This window comes from Schistocerca cancellata, chromosome 7, assembly GCF_023864275.1.
Source record: "Schistocerca cancellata isolate TAMUIC-IGC-003103 chromosome 7, iqSchCanc2.1, whole genome shotgun sequence".
In the NCBI taxonomy this organism is placed as follows: domain Eukaryota; kingdom Metazoa; phylum Arthropoda; class Insecta; order Orthoptera; family Acrididae; genus Schistocerca; species Schistocerca cancellata.
The window spans coordinates 590,697,510-590,705,699 of NC_064632.1; positions in this window are offsets into that span (position 1 = coordinate 590,697,510).

The following is an 8,190-nucleotide window of genomic DNA, read 5'->3' on the forward strand; positions in this document are numbered from 1 at the left end:
TGGAGTGGGAAATGGTCACTAGTATGAAGGTCGTCAATGGCTTCACATTGGACAGGATCCACAAGGGTGGGAGAGCAGAAAGAGAGGTTTATAGCCAATAATGACCCTCTAGGAGGACAGATATGAGTGAGAGTATCCGTGTTGAGGATACACAGCTTGTGACACATCATGAGTCTTTCCAAAACGCGACCCTGCTGGCAAGCAGAGGTCGAGCCCCACAAGACATGATGGGCTTTGAAGTCTCCCAGTCTGAGAAATAGCTGGGGAGTTGTTCCATAAGCTCTTTGAGAGCATCAGTGTCTATGGCATCATGTGAAGATAAATAAAGTGAGCGAAAAGTGATCCTCTGACACATATGAATTTCAACTACAACTGCCTGCAGGGCAATAGCCAGGGGGAGAGAACAGGAGTGGTGCACATTATGTCAAGCATATCAAACTCTCCCTTGGCGCTTTTCCCAGTCAGATCACCCTTGCGATAGATCATAGTACATGGGCATAAGACGTTTCAAAATGCGTTTCCAGCAAACCGAAGGACAGGGGACATTTCTGTGGTAGGAGTTTCAGTACCTCCTAACTTGTCCTGAACCCGTCAATGTTCCATGCATGATGGGAGTCATTTATCATGGGTGTAGAATTTTTATCCTGACTTTCTGTCATGGAAGGGAACCTGCGATGGATGGAGGCTCAGTTTTGGGGTGGGATGATTGCCCAGCGCCAAGGTCCATCGCCTCTGAAGAAGATTCAAGAGAAGTGTCTGAGAGTTTGACTTATACATCATCAGACTGTGTAAGTCTCCTCTCTGTAAGTGGGCGATTATTTTATTTTATTTTATTGTCTGGTAAGGCTTCGAAGCCACGGAGCCACAGCCACAGAAGTCGTGGTTTCATATGTGGACGGTGGACAAGACTGGATCTTTGGAGAGGCAGGGAGTGACACAATGTCAGTAAGCACAAAAATGGTTCAGATGGCTGTGAGCACTTTGGGACTTAACATCTGAGGTCATCAGCCGCCTAGACCTAGAACTACTTAAACCTAACTAACCTAAGGACATATCACACACACCCATGCCCGAGGCAGGATTCGAACCTGCGACAGTAGCGGTCGCGTGGTTCCAGACTGAAGCGCCTAGAACCACTCGGCCACAATGGCCAGCTCAGTAAGCACAGCATTTTCTGTAGGTCTCGGGGCAGGGCCAGCATTAAAAGTAACTTCATGAACGCAAGTGCATTGAAAAACGCAGGTACTTGTGCTGACATTAGCAAACCTCTGTTTGAATAGCAGTACCAGTTTTCTCGATTGGCTGTTTGAAAACGGAACAAAGGAGGCAATGAACGTGGGCTGTAGCATGGCCTCGTATATGTTTTTGGCTTGACGATATGGGATGGGCTTTGTTGTTTTCATCTCCTGGATCCTCCACTCTTCAAGTAAGGCAGGCCGGCCGGTTTGGCCGAGAGGTTCTAGGCGCTTCAATCTGGAACCGCGCGACCACTACTGTCCCAGATTCGAATCCTGCCTCAGGCATGGATGTGTGTTATGTCCTTAGGTTAGTAAGGTTTAAGTAGTCCTACGTTTTACAGGACTGATGACCTCAGATGTTAAGTTCCATAGTGCTCAAAGCCATTTGAACCATTTGATTCAAGTAAGGCAGTACAGTCCTGCCTACAGACAGGGTGATCCCAAAGCAGTTGACAGGCTTCGGAGGAGAGGAACAACCAGTTTCATTATGGGCAACTTCACCGCATTTACCACAAGTGGATTCTCTCTTACAACCAAGAGTAGTGTTCCCAAAGTGCTGGCGTTTAAAACAGTGCATTAGGTTCACGAAATAAGGCTGTATGCTTAGGTGAGGAAACCTGCCTTGCCGTTCTCTGGCGTTTGGTGCTGTTAAATGTAGTGATAAGAGAGTGTGATTTGACAAGATCGGCGTCCACCCTTTCATGGTGTGCTCGTCAACAATACCTTCCTGGCACAAGTCAGCTTTCAGTTATTGTTGTGGAAGGTCAACCAGATCCCTGCAAGTCACAACATCTTTGCTGTAGTTCATCTTGTTGTGTTCAGTTCCAATTACATACTTTCCGAGGCATTGGCCTTGCTGGAGGTGTAAGTAGGCTGCTTAGGTTTTCTTATTGGTAACGCCACGTAGCGCTCTGTATGCGAATCACTGGCTGTGCTGCGTGCAGTCTGTGGCTGGTTTGCATTGTTGTTGGCTATTGTAGTGTTGGGCAGTTGGCTGTTAGCGGCGCGTAGCGTTGCGTAGTTGGAGGTGAGCCGCCAGCAGTGGTGGATGTGGGGAGAGAAATGGCGGAGTTTTGAAATTTGTAAGACTGGATGTCATGAACTGCTATATATATAATGACTTTTGAACACTAGTAAGGTAAATACATTGTTTGTTCTCTATCAAAATTTTTCATTTGCTAACCATGCCTATCAGTAGGTAGTACCTTCAGTAGTTTGAATCTTTTATTTAGCTGGCAGTAGTGGTGCTCGCTGTATTGCAGTAGTTTGAGTAACGAAGATTTTTGCGAGGTAAGTGATTTGTGAAAGGTATAGGTTAATGTTAGTCAGGGCCATCCTTTTGTAGGGATATTTGAAAGTCAGATTGCGTTGCGCTAAAAATATTATGTGTCACTTTAGTGAATGTTTGAGTACGTTCAGTTTTGCACAGCTGTTTGAAAAGCAAATAATATAAGAGGTTTACCAGCACAGCAATTCATTAATTTTTCTAAGGGGACGTTTCAGAGGTTGTTCACTTGTTGTGAACTAGACGTTTCGACCAGTAGGATGCTATTATACAAGTACCTTGGAAAGTACCAGCAATGATCTCTAAATCTTTTTGTATGTGGAATGGTGAAACGTTATTGAAACTGCCCTCTTATCTTTTAACTAATATAAACATATTCTGACAAACAGCACGCATTTTGTTACCACTGACTGAGTCAGGAGCACTGGCTACTCAAACCCTCTTGTTAGAATGGGTGTTGGTACTTTCCAGCGACACACCTTTCCCGCTGGGAGGAGGGTCGTATAGTTTCGAAGAATCCATCCCGGTACTATGTGTAGCTAGGAAATAAAAGCTCACCTAGACAGAGCCCACATGCCTATCTAAGCAGTAAACTATTGATACATTGAAGGTATTTGCAACTGAGAAAAGGACAACCATCAGTTGTAGAATGGAATGACGACAATGAAAATTTGTGCCGGAGTGGCACTCGAAACTGGATTTTCCGTTTATCGCGAACGGTCGGCTTACCATTTGACTATCTGTGCACCACTCATGGCCAGACCCAAACTTCCATATGTCGTCAACGATGCGTCTACGCTCTGTACTCGTACATCGGTTATGTATATTCGTCTACAGGTCAGACGTTGTACTTGAAAGTCGCTTGCCCAGTATCAGCAGACAAATAAGATATTACAGTGCTGTGTTATTCTGATTACAATGCAAAGTTCCTTTGGACGTGTATGCACACCTTGAGAGTGAGATTTTTTTTATAGCGGTCTTTTCTATCCTGACGATCTGGGCAGTCAAGCCAAGGTCCCTGTTCTCTGTGACACACAACGTTCCACCACCACGGCGTACGGTGCACGTAGAAGCATGTCAGTAGCTTATGCTGACAGAGGACTGGCAGCACTTACCAGTACCCAACTCAGGACCCCCGGGGTCGCCAAACCTATACCCAAAAATGGTTCATATGGCTCTGAGCACTATGCGACTGAACTTCTGAGGTCATCAGTCGCCTAGAACTTACAACTAAGGACATCACACACATCCATGCCCGAGGCAGGAGTCGAACCTGCGACCGTAGCGGTCGCTCGGCTCCAGACTGTAGCGCCTACAACCGCAAGGCCACTCCGGCAGGCCCTATACCCAACAAACGAATGCTGAGCCCATGAGCGCGCCAGACATCGATATCTCTAGGGACAGCAGCACTGCATGTATGGCGGTCCTACATTGAATTAACATCTTGAGATACTCCACAGTGCATATGTTCAAAGTGTCCAAGTGCTGTGAGCCTAACAGTTGGTACAAAGCGATAAGGATCGTCTGAGACAGACTCAATCTACAACACGCACAAGTTAAAGCAGTCTTTGACGATGGTGTACAGCAGGCGTATTAACCTCTTTTACCTACTACTAACTTTTGTCTAATAAAATTTTCTAATCACCTACCAGATCCACATTAATGGTAACTTATAAAGTATTATAAAATAAGCAAGTAACTTAACATTTATAAATTTTTTAAAGCAGATTCAGAGCAAGTTGAAGCACACAATAATAATAACCAAATACTTACACCAAAATGTTATGAAAACACAATGGAAACGTTTCTGGAACTCCTAAAGCATACGGCGTACCATGAAAGCTGGAACGAATATCAATTGGTGGTGGAGACCAAGTTGACTACCACTGATGAAGAGTATGTGTTGGAACATAAAGTTCATGACAAGAAGGAGTTAGACAAGTTTATAAGTGTGTCTACATGTGTTATACTTTATTCGAGTAATATTATTCACATAAGCTGAAATTCAGTACAAACAGAGTTGCATACTTCATATCTGCATTTTGTAGTGCTGTAAACAGTTTGAATGCAATACATGCTCTGTTTAAAGCATAAAATACAGTTATTTGAAAATTTTGTGGGATGATGATTAAGGTTGATGTAGAACTAAAAAGAATGGCTTCGTTTTAACAACATTGGTACATTTTTTACAGTTAACAAGTTACAGGAATGTATATGGTTTTCAGTTAACATTGTATCAAGATTGTGTCAATGTATATATAGCATCGATTAATATTTTTAGAAGCGCAATTTGTTTTATTCCTTCACGCGAGATTTCCACGAGACTTGAAAGTTCAGTTGTTGGAGTGTCTTAGCAGTTAATACGTTTACAACGACAGAGACAGACTTACAGTACAATTATTGCTAGCTCAGAGACACTCAGCACATTTCACATGAGAATTAAAGTAAACAGATCAGCTATTACAATGACAGTTAACAGTTAAACTGTAGAGATCGTGAAAACATGAGCTTTCAGTTGAAATAAGGTAAATAAATTTAATGTATCGTGCGTTATCAACCTTTTTATTCGAAGAGACCAAATGTGTGGCCATTGTAGCCTTGCTAGTTATGCCGAACTGTAAGATATTTTTTATGAATTTATGTGAATCAGTCACCGTCAGTTGTGGAATTGTAATTAAGGTAACCTACTCCTTTCTTTCTCTAGCACGTAACTGGTTGAACTACAGCTCCCACACGTCATTATGCCCCTTTTTGGACATTATGAGCACGTTTTCTTTTTGGTTCTTCTTCCTCAGGTGCCCAATAATCTAAGAGGAGAGAATTACTAATGCGTCAGCTTCAAGTTTCGTTATTCGCTCAGGCAGTTTACCACTTTCATCTAGTCGGTTTAATAAACCTTCTTTCACTAAACTGGTCTGTTTTCACTACATGGAGAATTCTGGAAGAATGTGTACTAGAAGACTTGAAATACCCTTTACATCACGAGGAGATGAGGTCTTTCTCAAAAATTGGGTGAACTATACACGATGTCTATGGGAGACTGCACCGCACTGACAGCAGTTTTACCAGGTCGTCTTTGTACTGTCTACACTTTTGAATCGAGAATTGTCGTTAAAAATTAGACATATACCGAGTGCATTAGAATTTAACTGGGAAATCGCTTAAAATCCCTTAAAAATGCAATGCTGGCCAAAATATTACAGCGCTTTCTGGTCAAAGTACACCTGTGATTCAGACCACATTGCTTATAAGATGGACAGTTGGAGCTGAACAGACTGTTGACATGAAGATTATTATAAACATAGAACTGGCTCGTACAGATGGAGTACAAACTGGTAGTGACCTTGTTGAAGGAACCACACTGGCATCCGTCAGAAATGAATTAGAATTCCTGTGCAAACGTCTCGTGTCTTAACCGCAGCGCCTGAACCCTGCGGCTCTTACACTCGTAGATGCGTCTCCAGCAAACTGGAAGACCAGCGCAGCACTTCCAGGCCGGTTTTACCATTAAGTATAAGCCTGAGGACCGCAGGAAGACGTTCAGTCATTGCCACGTCCATACTGTAGATTCTGTCATATGCGGTGCAGTTAGCAAATGACTCACCTAATATTCGAATTTATTGCTCCGTCAGACATTGAACAATAAAACAGAATCTAAATTGCTAGTATTTGAGAATACATAGTTTTTATTTCTAGTAATACGTTGCTTTCATACTGTAGTGGGAAACATTTCCCATCCACTGCTTACCGCTGGATTGTCAGCATTTTGTAAGGAATAGTCCAGTGTATTTCCCTCAAACTTCAGTGAGTGTAGCGTTGTGGTGAATCCAACGTAAAGTACATCTCTACAGTTTTGAGCAATTACTTTTTCTTTTTAAAAAGAAATTGCTTTGAATTGTTTTAAGTAGCAAACTATTGTATTAGACGAATTTTTCAAACACCTGAACATTAGCATAATATATTATACCACTGCAATCCTTTTCAAGAGCCCAATATGTACGGAGAAGTAGTGTCGTTCATACCAAGGGGTACCTACAAGAAGAAATGAGTGGTATCCTGAAGGCTGTGGCTGAAACTTTTCATCTGTTTACACGTGAGTTATTTAATCAGCATATTCTTTCTTTATCATATGCGTAGGTTTTGTAGCTAAATCGATGTTTGTAATTTTGTGATCTTCCAAGCTGAATTTTTTTTTCTAGATGTCAGTCTTCGGCTGAGTCCACGGGAATTTACGAAACGTGTCTGTTATGTGTTGTAATGAGTAAGTGACTTGAAACTCTGACGCATGTTAATGAACGAAAATACTTAGCCGTAGGCACAAACCTAGTGCTTCAACAGAAATAGTCCACCAGCAAGTTGACTGTACCTCGCAAGAAACAACATCGGTTGAGAGCATTCAAATGTGTACCCACAAAGCTAAATATAACTATGTTTTCCGGTCTGGATGGTCTTATCTGACAAGAGAGTGGTCCAATCAGACATGTCTAAAACTATCCTGAAATTTTTCACACTGTAGGAATACACCAACATAAATGCAGTATCAAAATTTTGGCTCCTAAGGCGGGCTGCAAGCATCTTTTCTATGTTAAAAGTTATTTTTTCCGCACGAATAACCGCTTATAACAGCGGTTTGTACAGCCCTTCCTGCCTGGTGTGCCAGTCGGCGTATAAGCAGGCGCAGCCACAACAAGGGGGCTTAGCGCCGCCTAGTACAAAGTCCAGCACTTACAACATACCAAAAAATGTCTCAAATCGTCAGTTTATGAATAACTTGCAGTTCATATCGAAAAATAGACTGTTGCAGGTGTAATTATTACACAAGTGACTTACAGAGATGTGAGAATCGAGGCAGAATGTGCTGTTACGTTACGGACCTAGTTCGTCAGTCGGAACTTTCAGTTCCGTGTTCCCTGTGTATTCCCTTTAGTCGTCACGAAACTACGGAATGTATGTTGTGTGATGGAAAGATTTTCCACACGCCAGGCACCCCTGATAAAAGAGAAGTTCATGCGTTCAGAGACTTCACAATATTTTTTACACTACTGGCCATTAAAATTGCTACACCAAGAAGAAATGCAGATGATAAACGGGTATTCATTGGACAAATATATTATACTAGAACTGACATGTGATTACATTTTCACGTAATTTGGGTGCATAGATCCTGAGAAATCAGTACCCAGAACAACCACCTCTGGCCGTAATAACGGTCTTGATACGCCTGGGCATTGAGTCAAGCAGAGCTTGGATGGCGTGTACAGGTAACAGCTGCCCATGCAGCTTCAACACGATACCACAGTTCATCAAGAGTAGTGACTGGCGTATTGTGACGAGCCAGTTGTCGGCCACCATTGACCAGACGTTTCCAATTGGTGAGAGATCTGGAGAATGTGCTGGCCAGGGCAGCAGTCGAACATTTTCTGTATCCAGAAAGGCCCGTACAGGACCTGCAACATGCGGTCGTGCATTATCCTGCTGAAATGTAGGGTTTGGCAGGGATCGAATGAAGGGTAGAGCCACGGGTCGTAACACATCTAAAATGTAACGTCCATTGTTCAAAGCGCCGTCAATGTGAACAAGAGGTGACCGAGACGTGTAACCAATGGCACCCCATACCACCACGCCGGGTGATACGCCAGTACGGCGATGACGAATACACGCTTCCAT